This window comes from Panthera pardus, unplaced genomic scaffold, assembly GCF_024362965.1.
Source record: "Panthera pardus isolate Hobbes unplaced genomic scaffold, ASM2436296v1 HiC_scaffold_2, whole genome shotgun sequence".
NCBI classification, from domain to species: Eukaryota; Metazoa; Chordata; class Mammalia; order Carnivora; family Felidae; genus Panthera; species Panthera pardus.
In genome coordinates this window covers 70,214,763-70,233,474 of record NW_026526765.1, presented here as the reverse complement: position 1 = coordinate 70,233,474, position 18,712 = coordinate 70,214,763, and the positions used below count along the sequence as shown (strand labels likewise).

Here is an 18,712-nt window from a genome sequence, read left to right as displayed (position 1 = left end):
TATGATTTGTTCAAGTACACCTTCAGCCCCTTTCTCGCTCTCTTCTTCTTCTGGAATTCCTATGATATGGATATTATTCTAATTCTCCCCTCATACTCCTGGTTTTTTTTAATCTCTTTTTTTCTCATATTCCTCTTTTTCTATAATTTTATCTTCTAATTCACCTATTCTCTCTTCTGCCTCTTCAATCCGAGCTGTGGTCACCTCCATTTTATTTTGCACCTCATTTATAGCTTTTTTTATTTCCTCATGACTATTTCTTAGTCCCTTGTTCTCAGTAGCAATAGAATCTCTGCTGTCCTCTATACTTTTTTCAAGCCCAGCGATTAATTTTATGACTATTATTCTAAATTCTTGTTCTGTTATATTGCTTAAATTGTTTTTGATCAATTTGTTAGCTGTCGCTACTTCCTGGGGTTTCTTTTGAAGAGAATTCTTCTGTTTTGTCATTTTGGATAGTCCCTACGGTGGTGCCCAATTGCAGGGCACTTCCCCTGTGCTGTCTGGAGTAACTTGTGTTGATGGACAGGGCTGCAGTCGGACCTGATATCTGTCCCCAGCCCACTGCTAGGGCCATAGTCAGACTGGTGTATACCTTATCTTCCACTCGCCCAGGGGCAGGATTCACTGTAGAGTGGTGTGGCCCCTTTTTGGGCTACTTGCACACCGCCAGGCTTGTGGTGCTTCTGTAATGGGACCTGGCGTATTAGCTGGGGTGGATCCGCAAGGTTCACAGGGGCAGGAGGGGCAGACTCAGCTCACTTTGCCTTCGGTGGTCCACTTTGGGAGGGGCCCTGAGGCACCGGGAGGGAGGCAGACCGGTCATATGGATGGATCCACAGAAGCACAGTGTTGGGTGTTTGTGCAGTGCAAGCAAGGTCGTTGACAGGAACTAGTTCCCTTCGGGATTTCGGCTGGGGGATAGGAGAGGGAGATGGTGCTTTCCAGCACCTTTGTCTTCCTGCTTAGCTGAGTTCTGTCTTCCCGGGCTCAACAACTCTCTCTTCCAGCGTCCTCTCGCCCTTGCCACTCTCTGAGAGCAGAGCTGTTGACTTTTAACATTCCAGATGTTAAGTCCCGTTGGCTGTCAGAATTCAGAGTCTGGCCCCTCTGCTTTTGCAAGTCAGACTCGGGGGCTCTGCCTTGCTGGACGGGCTGCCCCTCTACTGCCCCAGCTCCCCCTGCCAGTCCGTGTCGTGAGCACTGCCTCTTTGCCCTTCCTACCCTCTTCCATGGGCCTCTTGTCTACGCTTGGCTCCAGCGAGTCCATTCTGCTCGTCTTCTGGTGGTTTTCTGGGTTATTTAGGCAGGTGTGGGTGGAATCTAAGTGATCAGCAGGATGAGTTGAGCCCAGCACCCTCCTATGCTGTCATCTTCTCCTTTTTTCCTTCTTTAGGATGGCCCTTATTGCTATATACTTCCCTTTTTTGCCCACCTTTGCTGCTTCCCAGAGGTTTTAGACTGTCGTGTTTTCATTATCATTAGCTTCCATGCACTTTTTAATTTCCTCTTTTATTTCTTGGTTAACCCTGTTCATTCTTTAATAGGATGTTTTTTAATCTCCAAGTATTTATGGTCTTTCTAAAAATTTTCTTGCAGTTGATTTCAAGTTTCATAGTGTTGTGATCTGAAAATATGAAAGATATGATCTTGATCTTTTTGTACTTGCTGAGGGCAATTTGTTACGCAGTATGTGATTTATTGTGGAGAATGTTCCATGTGTACTTGAGAAGAATATTTATTCTGCTACTTTAGGAAAAATGTTCTGAATATATCCGTTAAATCCATCCAGTCCAGTGTGGTATTCAAAGCCATTGTTTCCTTGCAGGGTGTTGAAGGCCTAGAATTACTATACTATTATCATTGACTTTCTTTATGTCTGTGATTAATTTATGTGTTTGAGAACTGCCATGTTGGGACATAAATATGGCTACTCCAGCTTTCTTCTCATGACCATTAGCATGATAGATGGTTCTCCATCCCCTTACTTGCAATCTGCAGGTGTCTTTAGGTCTAAAATGAGTCTCTTGTAAGCAGCATATAGATGGGTCTTGTTTTTTTTTCTTTATCCATTTTGATACCCTATGTCTTTTGATTGGAGATTTAGTCCATTTACATTTAGAGTCAATACTGAAAGATACCAATTTAGTGCCATCGTGCTGTCTGTAGAGTTGGTGTTTCTGGTGATGTTCTCTGGTCCTTTCTAGTCTTTGTTGCTTTTGGGGTTTTTTTGTTTTGTCTTTTCTCCACTTGAGGAGTCCCCCTTAAAATTTCTTGCAGGGCTGGTTTGGTGGTCACAAATTCCTTTAGTTTTTGTTTGTCTGGGAAACTCTTTATCTCTCCTTGTATTTTGAATGTACTGTCCCAAAGTGCTGCAGTCTCCCCCTTTCTCTTTCTCTCTCTGTCCCCTCTCTCTGCAAAAATGACTGTTTACCCTCCCTGGCTTTTCTTTTCCCTGGTTCACCTTTTTATCTTTGTCCTCTCTTTGCAAAAATGGCTGTCTACCCTCCACAGCTTTTGTGTTCCCCAGTTCACCTCTCCACACCATGTACCTGCTGAGTTCTGTGGCTCAAGTTATGCAGATTGTTTTGTTAATCCTCAGATCAGTTTCCTAGGTGTTCAAGATGGTTTGGTCCTGATCTAGCTGCGTTTCAGGGACGAGACAAGCTCTGGTTCTCCTGGGCTGTTCCACCATCTTAACCCCTCTTTCTCCTCTTGAACATTTTAACCTCCAAGGTAGAAACAATATCTGTCAGAAAAAGTTTTTGAGTAGATTACATGGATTCAGATACTGATATAGGGTAGGGACATTAATGTTTGCTTGGTGGCTGCTGTGAGTACATACACTTTTTATGTACTTGTTTTGATTTTCTTGACAACTCTATATTGGATAGCTTGTATATTCTTTTTGTGATCTGGAACCAATGTTGGGTCACATCCTTTATCCTAGGAGAGCCAGGTATAAAAGTGTTTACTGGGGTTTGAACTTAGTTCTTTCATATGCTATACCTGAAGTGAATGCAAATGTTAAATGTCTAAATATAGTAAACCATTAGTAATCCTGGTTTTAACTATAACAGTTTCAACTATCTGGGAGTGATTCTAAAGGTCCATGTTGAAATATTTGCGGCTTTGCTGTTATGAATTCTTATTGGAAGTGAGATCCCAAGATATCTGTGACTCTAGCTACCTGCCCAATGTTCACATCTTGTCTTGCTTTATTTTCTGTTGGAGGTTGTCCTATTGTAAAAAAAAAAAAAAAAAAAAAAAAAATTCTGAAAGAGAAATTTAGCTGCTAGAAATGAAGAAAAAGAAAAGAAGTCTAAGAAGGTAGTGGATATTAGCCAGAAAGTAGTTATTTTTGAATATGTATAAAAATGGAATGTTGAATCCAGTGAGTCTCTTACCTGGTTGTGAGTCAATCCACTACACCTTCTAGGGAAACGAAAGTTGCCTTGTGCAACTGAGTGTTCTGGCTCTGTCAAAAATTCTCATAATTTTAGGGGTACCTGGGTAGTTCAGTTGGTTGAGTGTCTTACTTTAGATTTTCGGCTCAGGTCATGATTTCACTTTCCTGGAGTGAGCCCCACATTGGGCTCTGCACTGACAGCAAGGAGCCTGCTTGCAATTCTCTGTCTCCCTCTTTCACTCTCTCTGCCCCTTCTGTGCCTGCATGCATTCTCTCTCTCAAAATAAACATTTAAAAAAAAATTTCATTTTTTTTAGACAGATTTCTTGAAAATATCAGGGATCTTAAGTTCATAAATTCTTTTCCACTTCCGTTCTCTCTCACCCTTAATAATATTTGAAAGAGATTTGACTGTTTATAAATAGCTGTTACTTTTTGGAAGTTGATGTGGTTCTTACAAATATCTTCAAATATTAACATAAACAGCAGTATTGTCACATATAAGATAGGTGTCCTTTTCTGAGTTTCACAATTAATTATTACACAATAGTAGCTAGACCTTGGTGATGGCCTCTTTCTAAAGTTCTGATTTCCTATTTGTGTTTTGGAGCCTAATTTACCCTAAGACTGGAGCTGGCATTCTAGCATCGAAGTGGCTTGGCTTAGAGACACTTGCTATTATATATAGTAATATAGTTGTTGGAGGAGGATGAAGGTGGTGGAGAAATAGACATGTCCTCAAGTTGGCCTACATTATAAAAATAATTCTGAAATGTTTCATGTAACACAAGAGGTGGGTTGTGCAGGAATGGGACAGAGAGCAGGGGGCCATGTGACTCTTCCTTTTTTGGTCATGTAACAAATGTTAATAGAATACTCACTCCATGGGTATTCATGGCTCCATGATAATCATAAAGTAGGGAGAAGTTTCAGACTGTTTTCCTGAAAGACAGTATCATGTAGTGGAAAGAGCTTGCATATTAGAAGCAGATCTGCTTGGGGTTGAATCTATACTACCAGTAATTTGTTGTATGAATTTAGGCAAATAACTTAATTCTTACAGATTTATAGCTTATAGCTTTTTTCGCATGAAAACTCAATATCAGTTTCATCTGATAACTGATAAAAATATTAAATTTTTCAATTGCTTTCAGTTGCATGAGTTCAATACCCTACTCTTATTAGCTTAGCCACTGGCTCAAAAAGTAGAACACTAGTGTACTTTCTTTAGATGTAGATGGATTCAAAGGCTCAAACAATGGCCTTAGGACATACTCAGTGGCTTTCTGTTGTATTGGATATACTTTCAGGTAGACTTTCTTTATGTGGAGCCCTCTGATAGATCCAGGCTTACATTCTTTTACTTTAGAAGGACCAACATAAAAAGCATTTCTCTTACTCATAGTTTTTATATAAGTCCTGGGATTACATCTCATTGTATGAATTGCGTGATGTTTTCATCCTTGATCCTGTGGTCAGAGGGATAGTAGAGGCCAGATCTGGATCAGGTACTAACTACTGGAACTGGGAATAGGAAGTATTGGCCAGTCACATGATCTGAATCATGTGGACTGAGGTCACTGAAAGAAAAAGACTACAGTGTGACCATGGGAAGGGGCAGTGGATGTTGGGCAGGCATAACCAAAATATTCACTATAATCTTACCAATGTGCATACATGTCTTTCTGCACCTATACGACCTTGAAAAAAAGCCCGCACCTGACTTAATGTAAAATTTTCACTTACAACTTCCAATGCATTTACCATCTGCTCCCCAACAAAAGAAGGCAAGTCAAAGACTCATTTAAATACTGCATCTAAGTTTAAGTCTAGGATCTCTGGGTAATTTCTCTCAGTCCTTTTTGAATAGATAGCCTTATGGTCTAGGAACTGGTTACATGATAAATATAACTAGTTGTAATAAAGTCTGTGTTCATTGGTAGAAAGAATATAGCATAAAGACAATAAAAACTGTCAATTAGAAAAGAGAAAAAGAAGAAACAACCCACAATCCATACTATGTGCATATTTCATTGGATAGGTATGGCAAGGACTCTTTGCCTGGCAGTGGAGGAAGATTTTTGATTAGCCGATATGGCTATCTCTGCTTCTACCACCCAGGATGGTCTTCTTTGTTTTCTTTCCTCCTAGTTACAGCCAAGATGAGTATTGAGAGAGATTCCTGTACTGGGGACTGCATTGCCTCAATAGCTCACTTTCTGTTGAGGTGTTGGGGTCCCAGGAACCATCTTAGGGGCTAAGCAGTAACAAATCTTTGTTGGGAGTTTCTTAGGCAATAAAACTCTTCATAAACATAGTGTTTTATTTATTTTCATTTGATCACCTTCTCCCAAATACCCAAAGTCTGATCCTAGTCTGTGAATCAGATCATCTTCTGGTATGCCTCTGAACAATTTGTGCATCACGGTAACCCAGTGATTCTACAACATGGAGCAATTCTTACCTCAGGGTACATTTGGCAATGTCTGCAGATATCTTTGTTGTCATAACGGAAGGCTGGGACTGGGGAAGTAGGTAGATGTTGCTAGCATCTAGTAGGTAGAGCCCAAGAACACTGTTAAACATGCTCTAATGGATAGGATAGCCTCTAACAACGAGAATTTCCAGTTCAAAATGACAGTAGTACTGAGGTTAAGAAACCACGAATATCCTAGGCTTCTCAATTTCCTTGTTGGCTTCTCTTTCTAGCCATTGAGAGCAGCTTCTCTAGGTAATAGTGCAGAGGTGATTTGTCCCTGCTCCCAGACTATTTCACAGTGCATAGTTCTTTATAATGGGTAAATATCTTCTTTGCTAGGATGCTTGGGGAGGAGCCTGGAGCATTAGGTTTCTCTCATATTTTGGGGCACCTGGCTGGCTTAGCCGGTAGAGCATTGAAGTTTTGATCTTTGGATTGTTTGTTTGAGCCTCATGAGATATTTTAAAAATTAAAAATAAATGTTTTTTTTAAAAAAGGGCTTCTCATATTTTGTTTTTGTGTGGTTAAAGACTCTAATTTTAGTTTAGGGATATTTGGTTTTCATCCCTGTAAATTATAAGATTATCAGCCATCTTGGATTTATAATGAAAGACTGAAAAGATTTTCTTTTATAAAGACCACTCAGAGTGTGCTTCTCTTTTGAATGACCTTACTGAAGACTGTTGCACAGTTGGCAATATACTATCATCCCAACATTTTTTTACTAAGTATCCTGTAGTTCCATCCTTAGTAGGTGCATAGTCCGATTTTACAAGAGGTGCCAATTTACCAGTTGCTTTTCTTATTAAGGATTGCTGACTTCTCATTCTACAGTAGAGGAATACCAAATACCCTTCACTTTCTATTATTGACTCAGTTCCACAGTTCAGGGCTGTCAATTGTAGTGCCTGATTTCTGGCATGACTTTTATATTTGTCAGGCTTCTTTTAGATTGCAGTGGTAGAAACCTAGTTAAAAAAAAATTAATCCTTCCCATATCTGTAAGTGGCACTTCCATCCTTGTTTTTGCTCAGACCTCCAACCTTGACTCTTTTTCTTTTGTTTCCCACCAACAATCTTTCAGCATATTCTGTTGGCTTCAAAATATGAAATCTGACCAACTGCTCACCACTTCTTTTTGGGGTTCACTCTGGTTCAACACCATCCTCTCTTTCCTTCTATGTAACTCCTAACAAGGCTCCCTCCTACTACTTTTGTTTTCATAATGTTAGCCTCAGAATATTAGTAAGAGGCCAATTAGTAATTAGTGATATTGTACTAATATTAGTATAATTTCTTTGCTCAGAATCTTGCAGTGGCTTCCCATGTAACTTCAGAGTACAGGCTCAAGTCCTCAAAATGAGCTAGTGTTTTTGTGGTCTTGCTCTCCCTCCCTAATGCAGGACTTTTGTCTGAACTCAGATTTTTCTGTTGTCTCTTCTATGCAGGCCTCTTGCTCATCTTTAAATAAGTTCTTTGCAGTTAGCATTTCCCTGGCCTGGAATGCTCTTCTCCAGATGTCCATATGACCTACTTCCTTTTCTCCCTTAGGTCCTGGCTCAAATATCACTTTATGCTTAAAGTCTTTGATAACCAACATCAGTTTGAAATCGCCTACCTGCCCTTTATGTCTTATTACTTTTTCCTTCTTTTTCTTTATAACAGTTGTCAACACTTTATGCTATGTGTTTTATGTATTTATTTTGTATTTTATTTCTTCTGTAGAATACAATCTCCATGAGGGCAGGAGTTTTTGTCTGAGATATTTTGTAGGAAAGTGCATGGCACATAACTTAGTAGGCTCTCAGCAAATACTTGTTGAATGAATTAATAAATTAAAAAAAATAATTTGTTGCCTCATGTAGCTGTTAAGTCTGAAACACTGGTGGGACTGAAATTACCCTGCAGAGGTGAGAGATTATTCATTAAGCAAATCTCTCCAGGGGAGAATGGGGAAGTGTCTTTGGTTTAGTACCCTAGAATACAAGTAAATATAAATTAAAAAAAAAAATAAGGTAACAAGGAAATATAAGAAGAAAAAGAAAAAGGAATATAGGTAAATATCTTTCAGGGAAGGGATGGAGAGAGCTTTATTTCTCCAAAGCTCATTGGAAGTCTTAATCTTTAGGGAGACACGATCTTTAGCTTCCAAGGCTGGTTGTTGTGCAATTATCCCTGTAGTAACTTTTGCTCAGAAGTCTCTGATTGCGCAGGAACATGAGAAATCCAGAGAGAATTGTTTCTCAACAGTAATTCTAAAGTTCTAGCAGCTACATCTATTCACATCTGAATTCACCAGAACAAAGGTGTAATTAGATCTAGGGACAAAATATTTTCAGAACTTTCATTCTCTTTCTGTCTCTTGGCTTTTGTCTTCTCTGGGTTGGCTCTCTGGTGAGTGGGTACTTACCGTGTTCTTTCAGTTCAGCAACCTCAGCCAAAAGAGAACTTTCTAATTAGTTCTGGCAAAATTTTTGGGAGTTTTAGTTGTCTAATTGGGTCATGTACCCATTCCTGAACTACTGCTTGGGGAAGGAAATATGCTGACTTTCCAGGCCTGGGTTATGCACATATTCTAGGAACTTTGTGCTTATTTTAGGAATCTGAGAGTGGGAATGATTAGTGTCACTCAAACTACATGAATTGAAGATAAGAGAAGGGTAGTTCAACAGAAGAAAATTGAGATGCTGCTACCAAAAGAAGGGGAGTAAAAAACAACATAAGTCTGTCACTTGTATGCACATGCAACTCAAACTCATTAAGAAACAATTTAGAATCTTATATATAGGCATTACTGCCATATCTATTTAGATGCCTAAGACACAAAATTTAAGAAGGTACTGGCTTTCAGTGTCATGCAGCTACAGGGTGGCTCTTGTATGACCCTGAGAGTGAAAGTCTCTGTTGATTGTGCACCCTAGACACCCCTCATACCTCACTGTAGTCCTAGTCATGAAGAGAAGCCTATTTAAGGAATAGAAACTATATTTTTACTATGAATGTGAGTTAAAGATGGTGGCCTATGCCGTTGGGGAAGTTGGTGAGGAAGATTAAGGTACACTACAAAGTAGTAATTGTGCATTTTCAATTTGTCTATAGAAATCTTTTTTTAAAAGTTTATTTCTATTTATTTTGAGAGAGAGAGAAGGAGACAGAATCCCAAGCAGGCTCTGTGCTATCAGCACAGAGCCCGATGTGGGGCTTGAAGTCACAAACCATGAGATCATGACCTGAGCTGAAATCAAGAGTGAAGACACTTAACTGACTGAGCCACCCATGCGCCACAAACTTGTCTATAGAAATCTTTGCTGAGTTCTGATGAGGATGGTAATATCTTTGAGGTAACACAAGGAACATACTTTTTGTCCATAGGTTTATAATAAGTTCAAAGAAAGAAATGTTGCATTTAGAAATGCTACCAAGGAAGTTGTTACTTATTTTTTAATCAAAATGATTTCAATATCAACTGGAAAATAGGTTTTTTTTTTTCATTGAAAAATAAAAATTACAGACATGAGTTGAGTTGGAGACTGAGACGTAAATAATATGTGGCTGCTTTGACTAGCTTCCTTGAACAGGACACTTGATACTGCTGAGTGTTGGGCATGAAACCTTAGTTGAATAATTGTCTTTCTTGTCCTTACATCTTTGAAAATAACTGTTTCTCTATTATAGTGAAAGACCAAATCATGAAATTCTAGGTAATTCTCAACTATCTTTGCTGATTGAGAAGTGGCTAAAAAAAATTAAAATTAAGTGGATTGTCCAGTAATTTTGCAGTCTGTCTCTGGAGTGGAATTTAGATAACATATATAATATGTACATTTAAGTATACACTCATACATTTTGTTCTTTGGAAATATTTATAAGTAACACTGTTTACTGTGTCTAAGGGGTTTAATTGAAGATATGCTATTGATAGCAGTATAAAAGAGAAGAATGATTAAAATTTTCATTTAAGTATCATTTGAAGTCATGAATTCTGTCATTTAATGTAGAAACTCTTGTCAAAGCCTCACATTACACCAAAGTGCAGAAGTCAGGGAAAGCCATAATTTAGTTTGGAATTTCATTGATTCAGTACTCGCTTGTTTGGTGGCTGTAGTGTTCCATGTATTATGTGGGATGCTGGCCGTATTAAGATAATAATCCCTGTCCCTGATCTTGTCACAGTTTAATGGAAGAAGCGGGATGTAATAATACTCTCGTTATGTGCAGATTAGATTTCCCAGTTCTAGCTTTGAGAACCTTGCCCAATCTAGAGAAGAAATGCTTGCCTGGGGGGCTAAGAAGGAACTCTTTGGAAATAAGTAAAAAGCATAGAAGAGTAGGAGACTTGGAAGATACTCTGACACATTACTCCTGACCAGGAGGAGTAATCTTATTGCTAACCTCCATGAAATATCCTCTGATTCTTGTGAAAGTCAAAGATGTAGGGGAAATGACAGGAAACAGAATAGGCAAACAAAAAAAGAAGAGTTTGAAAGAAGGGGAGAGCTTCGTTTATAACCAAGAAGTCAAGATTAGAGACACAAGGGCTTGAGTTAAAAAATGAGAAACTGTGACAGAGCTATAAACAGCATACATTGCCATCAATGATAAAGAAGAGAACAGCTTAGAAATTCTTATAGTTTCAAGGGTTGAGAGAACAGCTGATGGAAGAATCAGGATTTGGTATACTCATATTAGAGACAATATGTGTTTACTGGGAGAATCTTTCCTAAACCTTCCCAGCTTTTGAGAGTTTTTCTTACATCATTAATTACTTCTTTAGGCTGTAATAGAATATATTTTAAAATGTTTGTTTATTTTTGAGAGAGACAGGAGAGGGGTAGAGAGCGTGGGAGAGAGGCAGTCCAAGCAGGCACGTTGCCATCAGCACAGAGCCCGACATGGGGCTCTATCTCATGAACCATGAGATCATGACCTGAGCTGAAATCAAGAGTTGGAAGCTCAACCAACTGAGCCACCCAGGTGCCCCTAGGTTGTAATAGTATTTTAAGAAATGTGATTACTTGCTTCTTTTGACATGCTTCAAACTTGAAATTAGTTTTATGCTGTAAAAATGGAGAAAAACATGAATTACCTATTGAAAACTGAGGGAATAGGTTATAGGAGAAAGTAAGGTGTTACTCATTGAAAAAGTTATGGAAAGGGGAGAGAGTAAACAGGGCAGATAAGCTAGGTAAGTATAGCATTCTTAATGTGGTGACTCTGATACACTGTCACAATTAAATTCCAATAGTAGCCTACTATACTCTATGTGTACATTTTTACCTTTTTCTCTGTAGTTAACATTTCTGACTCCTTGAATTTCTTCTTGCAGCTCATGTTTTCTGGCCAGACTTATGGTCATTCCCGTGAGACTTCACTGCACATTTTCTCAAGTGTGTTCCTCATCCCTAATGTGTAATCCTTCAACATGGACCTGCTACTTTAGCTAAGATATGACCAGCAATGAATAGTAGTAAGGTAGGAGTACTTTACTCTTCTTAGTGAATTGCTAAAAACTGAAACTGTGAAACAGTTTTGACTTGTCTTGATTTTGTAGTATTTGTGTTAGATTATTGTACCTAGGCAATCATTTTATATTTATGTTGTTTTTTGCTTGTCATTTATCCTACAGAATTTTATCTCATTTGTGATGTAATTATTATTTTTTTCAACTAACATTTACAATCAGCAGAATCCCAGTCTATATCTTTTTGCAGCCTGTATGTCCACTAGTCCTATATTTTCAAGCACCTGGCACCAAGCTCAATATATCTTATTTTCTTCTCAAACAGTTGCTCTTCCTTCTGGTTTCTGTATTTCCATTAATAGCATTATTAATTCCATTGTTTAACACAGTCCTATATTCATTTATTATTTCATTCATTTGTTTGATGTACATTGACAGGCTTCTGTTAAGTAGTAGACAGGTTGCTGCTTCTGTGGGTATGATGATGAATAAGCTGCATATTCCATCCTTATAGCTTATATTTTAAAGGAGTGGGGACAGGCTTAAAAATGAACTGACAAAATAAAAATTAATTGTAATACACTTTTTTGAAGGAAAGCAAAAATCAGATAATTTGGAGATAAGGAAGTAGGAGCTGCCTTAGATAGGGTGGTCACAAAAGGAGTTGATATTTAAGATTCACCTGTATATGAGAAGGAGCTATTTCCAGAGTAGGTGATGTGTGTGTATGTGTATGGTGTTTTTGATGTGGAAAGCATTCTCATGAGAAAGAATAGCGAAGTGAAATGTCAGGCAGAGAAAGGAAATATGGTATGTTCTCACTTATATGTGAAATCTTAAAAAGCCTAAACTCATAGAAATAGAGTTAGAATGGTGGTTGCCAAGAGCTGAGGAATAGGGACAATGGGGAGATGCTGGTCAAATGGTACAAACTCTCAGCTATAAGATAAATAATATCTGGGGATATAATGTACAACATGGTGAGTATAATTAACAGTACTGTATTATATGCTTGGAATTTGTTAAGAGAGTCGGTCTTAAATGTTATCACCACACCACACACACACACACACACACACACACACACACATACACATACACACACTCATAATTATGTGAAGAGATGGAGATGTTAACTAACTTTATTGTGGCAATTATTTTGGACTTTATACATATATCTAATCATCACATTGTACACCTTCAACTTACATGTTATATGTCAATAATATCTCAGTAAAGCTGGAGGTGATGGAGGGAATAAGGGATTAGTGGGTACAAAGACTTTGGAGCAGGAGAATTGGTGAGTTTGAGGAACAGAAAAAACCCCAGTGTGGCTGAATTAGTGAGGGAGGCAGAGATGGGTAGGAAGAGGTTATAGAAATATGCAGGGCTTTGAAGGGTTTGGAAAGAAGTTTGTATTTTATTTTAAATGATATCATCGTTTGAGCTGCTGTGTGAGGAATGGGCCGGCCTGGTGAAAGTGAAAGGTGGCAGTTTTAGTTGCTGAGGTGAATAGTAGTGGCCTGATAAGGTGCTAGCAGCATGAGACAGAGAGATGGATGGATTTGAAATGGATCTGAATCGGAATGTATGGGACTTTGAATAATTTGGGTGTGGAAACAGAACATTCTGAAGATGACTCCAAGATTTTTGGGTTTTGAGCAACTGGGTGGATGCTGGCATCTTGTCCAGAAATCTTTTAGATAACTATCTTTACCATTATGTCAAAGATTGTTTCTTTCACTGAAAGGGAAATTAATTGTAATGTTAGAAATAATGTTAGTGCTGGAAATAAAACCATCTGGCAAATTTGTAATATGTACTGCTTAATACTTTGTTTTGCTTTTTCCCCTGAAATTTAATTTATATGAGTTTTTGTTTTTGTTTTTATTTTATTTCTTTTATTAGTAGTTCAGTCTTTTTTGTTTTTTGTAAAGACTTTTTAATATATTTTGAAAGAGAGGAATTACTATTTATTGTTTGTGTTTTATGTGACAGGCTTTTGGCTAGCTGTTTTAAATACTTTATTTTATCCTTACAGTAGACCATTGAGGTTTTCTACTTTGCATATGGTTACCCTTTGAGTTCTAGAGCTGAGAAGAGTTGTAGAATAAGGGAAATATGTAGATGGAAGGATCTTAAAGATCATCTACTTCCTCCTCTTTCAGCGGAGACCTGGAGAGGTTCTGTGACCTGCCCACGATCACACAGCTGGTTTTCACATTTGCTGAGACCAGTGCTGCTTATACTCCTTATGTTTCAGTCCAGCTGGCCTCCCCTCATGCTATCTTCCTGTTCCTTCAGCATTTCATAATGAAAATGTTGAGTGCTGTAGAACAGTGGAAGATATAGGCAGTGTGCACCCATATTACCTTTCTTATATATTCACTCACTGTTGAAATTTTGCCACTTTTTCTCTCTTTATATATTATATATTTTTAAAATCATTTGAAACTGTACTGGAGAGATTATAATATACAGTTTTTAGTATGCGTATCTTACATGGGAACGTGGATAATTTCTTGCATGTTCATAATATCAATATCACAAATGAGAAAGTTAACATTATTTAAAAATATGTTTAATATAATGGTCCTTATTCAGATATCCCCACTTGTCCCTAAAACTTTTTCCTAAATTTATGAATCTAGGATTCAATCAGGTTTCATGCATTGCATTTGATTCTTTATTCTCTTTTAATTTTGAACAGTCCCTCTTTTTTGTTTTTCTTGATCCATGTTTTCTTTAAGAGATATAGTGTGTGTATATACTTAATGTCTCTCTAGGGAATTGCCTAGTTTCTTAGAACATTATTCATCTAAAACTTATTTGCAGTTTGCTTCTTTCCTTCCAGTTCTCTGAGGTTGCTGGAGATAAAATTGTTTATTCCAAGCCTTTTTTTTTTTTTTTTAAACCATCATCCCAACCTTAAGTAGACAAGGAGGAAATTTACGTTGTATTTGATCCAGTGGCCCCAGTCAGCGATTGAAATTCATTTAAAACAACAGAAATCTGAAACAAAACAACAAATCATAATTCTGAAGAAATTCCTCTACTTCCCACCATTACCCACCCCCACCTTCTAACCTAGGGATGTATATCTAGTCGCCATGGATATTATCATGATACATTATAAAGCAGTAGCAGGCTAAGATTTTGTCTTGGAAAAATGCACAGTTTCAAGTGGGAAGCAGATTAGAATGCAAATGATAAATAAGCACATTAGTAGAGACGACCAGAGCTCTGCACAGTGAGAAAGGATTGAAGTACCTGCTCTCTCTGGTACTTATGTAGAAAGTGTTCTTCTTTCCTTGCTTGTTTTTGAGTTTTACAGATTTGGTTGTTTTTTTTAAGCGTTAAATGGCATTTAGGAACAAGTGGTATTTTGGTGGGGGGGAGCAGTGGGAGGTAAATATTAAGCAGCATTTTTAAAGAGGGGAGAGTGACATTTTACAGTTGAGAGGAAAGAAGAAAGTGTCAAGGAGGAAGGGACTACTCAAGGTGGTTTAGGGAGATCTGTGTAGGTTTTTTCTTCATTTTGTTCCAGCCAGGCTTGGATTATAGTTCTATGCTTTTACTACACTTTGCACAGGGATTCCTTATAGTTATTGCTATGTGTTAGAACTGCTTTTCCTCTGATAAGCTCCCGGAGTCTGTGACCAGTATTTTTTGTTTTTTTAAATCTATGTGTACTCAGGACTTTACTCAGTACCTGGCATATTGTAGACATTGAATGAATACTTACTGGATGGATGGATGGATGGATGGATGAAAGAAAGAAAGACTTTTACTAAGACCTAGTGCAAAAAGACAGATTCCTGTGCTGGGGAACCACAGTAATGGTGGGATCTGGTTTGATCGATTCATTGTTGAGGTGCTCAGTTAGAGCAGGAATTGGTTCAGAGGAGTCTGGGAGAAGGACCAGAGATGAAACCAGAGCATTCCATGAGTGGGAATACAATTGGGTTCTTTTTCAGAGAAGTAGCTAGCATGATGTAAGCACCTTTGTCATTTTCTAAATAAAATAAGTATATTTAAAAGAGAAATATTTTCTAATATTAAGCATTCCATCTGTGAGTTTGATTTTTACGTTCTTAATATTCAGTCTTAAAAAGTTTGTTGGGAAATCTTTCCTTTTCCTTATATGTGTTTATATTATAAAATGAATACATGCTTATGATAAAAATACACACTAGAAATACATAAAATACAAAGTGACATTCATCTTACTATTCCGGGTCTCACTCTTCACAAGTAGCTAATGTTAACAGTTTGATGTACATCAAGTTGGACTTTCAAAAAAATATATATATTTTAAAACACACATATTTATGTTTGTATAGTTTTACAAATAAAATCACTGATGCCCATGTTCTGATATTTGCTTTTCCTCCTTATCCTTTAGTTTTTACCTATGCTCCATATAATTCCAAAAGTTATTGGATATTTAGGAGGATGGAAACACTAGCAGAGGATAGTAGCCTAAAATCAGAGTAATTGAATGTTAACATTTAGGGAACTTAGAATAAGAAAAATGCCTGCTAAGTTTTATTAGTTTAATTGCTGTTAATTTAGAAGTAGTTTTTTACTTATTTAACCTATATTAAATTATAAAAGTAATCATTTTTCATATTATGCATTATAGAATTAGCACATAAGAAAGTAAAACTTTAAGATTTATTGAGTACACGAAGATGTAACCATGAATAGGACACACTGTCATTACTGCTCTTTGATAACAAAGAGCAGAGGCCAAGAAACCTGCCTGGAGGTGGCAATATGAACATACTCCTGAAGTACTGGTAAGAGTTAGCTAAGCTTTTTAAAGAAATGGCTAAGGGATGGGACGCCTGGGTGGCTCAGTCGGTTGAGCGTCCGACTTCGGCTCAGGTCATGATCTCACAGCTTGTGGGTTCGAGCCCCGCTTTGGGCTCTGTGGTGATGGCTCGGAGCCTGGAGCCTGCTTCGGATTCTGTGTCTCCCTCTCTCTCTGCCCCTAACCCACTCACATTCTGTCTCTGTCTCTCTCAAAAAAAATAAATAAACATTGAAAAAAAATGACTAGGGGAAATGAAGGAGAATTGAATCAGAGCTGGAGGTTGTTAGGACAAATGCAATAGTAAGAAAATCAGGGGAAGTCATTTGATTTAATATGTGTAGGGAAAGAAGTTAGGGGGTTTCATGCCTTGGTGTTGGGACAGTCCAGGTTTATATCTGTTGTCACAGAATAATAAAGAGTAGTATGCCATTGTACTCTTAAAAATACCCTAGTTCTGGGTAATAAGTGGCATCACCCTTAAAGAGAGAGAATATAGGGTGTCCTGATCAATATTAGGGAATTCAGCTGGAGATCTCTCTGAGATTGAAGAATAGGTATAGTAAGAGTTAATAGTACCAAAAAAATGATGAATAGTAGCTTATGGCCTAGAACTAGAATATTACAGTTTACCATTGCAGAGATGAAACTGTTTTGGATTTAGGCTATGGGCAATAGCGGTGGATGGTTGGAATGAAGCTGGATTGAATGGATCTTTGGAGAAGAGAAAGACTATAGAGGTTAGAATCTCCATGGATGAAGATAAGAGTTGGGTTAGAGGATAACATTGGGGGACAAGTGGAGATTGAAAGGAAGATTTGGAGACAACAAAGCTAGATGGGGTAAAGCTGAATAAGGAGAAGAAAATTTTGAATGAGATTAGAAGAGCAATGATTTGGAAATGGCACTAAAGAATCAGGATAATGTTACCCATCCTTTCACTATCGCCCCTCCCCCACCCAATTCCCATGGATATGGGTGGTGGAATGTAGGGAGAGGGTAGCCTCCACCTGTGAACACTATATTTTTGGGGAGCCAGATTTCAAATAGGGTAAGCAGTTGAAGTGTACAGATTTAGGAGTTTATTTACAAACCGAATGGAATTCTAGAAAAATAATTTGGGAAGATATGACTATAGAGAAAGGATAGAGGAGGAGTGGGGATTGGGCCTTGCCTTTTGGGAAAAGATTGAATTATACAAAGAAGCCAAAAATGGAACTGATTTTCCTCCATGTTCTTTTTTTTTCTTCCTTCCATGTTCTAAACAGTGGTGCAGGGTTAGCTTAATCTGGGTTCTCTGAGAGGCTGTCTGGCTTTGGCTTAGTTCATTTCAACTATAACTGATGAAACTTTAATAGATGCCATTCTGCTATGGTATGCCTTTAATGAACCTATTTGAAAGTACACATACGGATTTTGAAATTATTTTGACTTCTCCTGTATTGCTGCTGTCTTTGAAGAGAAAAAGATTGTTTGGCTTTAATTTGAACACTGAGCTCTTTTATAATAATTGATCACCTAGTAAGAGTTTAAAGGTTAAGAGGTATCTAGATAATGGTTACATTTCTAGAATTTAGGCCATACAAGGTAGTATGCAATGTGGCTATACTTAATTGTATTAAGTTTATGTATATACATAAACTTTTTAACCTTTGTTCCCTCTTTTCCTTCAGATTAGCAATGTTTCATAAACATGTCCCTTATTTTCCTGCCTGTCACTTTACTTATGTTTAAACTTCTTCTTGGAGAATAACTCTGCTTCATCACTTGCTCTTCATGTTCTATCTTGTGGGGGTGCTCTCCTTCTCTCTCTCATGCTTTATTAGTAACTGCTTTTTAATAAGTCTCTCTGAAGCCAGGCACATTATATACTTTATCTCATCTAAGCTTCGTAACAACCCTGCAAAGTAGGTATCACTATCCCCATTTTAAAGATAAGAAAACTGAGTTTCTAGGAGATTAATTAAAATGCAGTTACACCGCTATTAAATGGTACAGTTAACATTTCCACCCAGAACTATCTGTTTTCAAAGTTGCCTCCTGCATACATGTTTGCAGATAGATACATGTATCTGTGCTCTTTTCTTAAATACCCCTCAAGGCTTGTTGGAGACATTCTTTTGTTTTTAATTAAAAATTATTTTACCAGCTTCCTTGAGGTATAACTGACCTATATAACATTGTCATTTAACATATAACATAGTGCGTTTAAGGTACATTATGTGATACATGTGTATGTATTGTCACATGTTCTTTTTTTTTAATTCAGCAAACATTTTATTATTTTTTTAAATTTACATCCAAATTAGTTAGCATATAGTGCAACAATTATTTCAAGTGTAGATTCCTTAGTGCCCCTTACCCATTTAGCCCATCCCCCCTCTTATAATCCCTCCCGTAACCCTCAGTTTCTTCTTCATATTTGAGTCTCTTCTGTTTTGTCCCCTTCCCTGTTTTTATATTATTTTTGCTTCCCTTCCCTTATGTTCATCTGTTTTGTATCTTACAGTCCTCATATGAGTGAAGTCATATGATACTTGTCTTTCT

General features: G+C 37.5%; 1 protein-coding gene across 2 annotated transcripts in view; it reads left to right on the top strand.

The window, feature by feature from the left end:
- The window catches only part of FER (FER tyrosine kinase), a 436,635-nt gene that overhangs the window by 15,358 nt on the left and 402,565 nt on the right, over positions 1-18,712 (top strand). The window contains exon 2 of one of the 2 annotated variants that reach the window (XM_019450529.2): positions 11,215-11,360. The exons of the other annotated variant lie outside the window; for it this stretch is intronic. The gene's annotated coding sequence lies outside the window, so the exon portion shown is untranslated. The remainder of the gene's footprint in view (positions 1-11,214; positions 11,361-18,712) is intronic. 2 annotated transcript variants of the gene reach the window in all.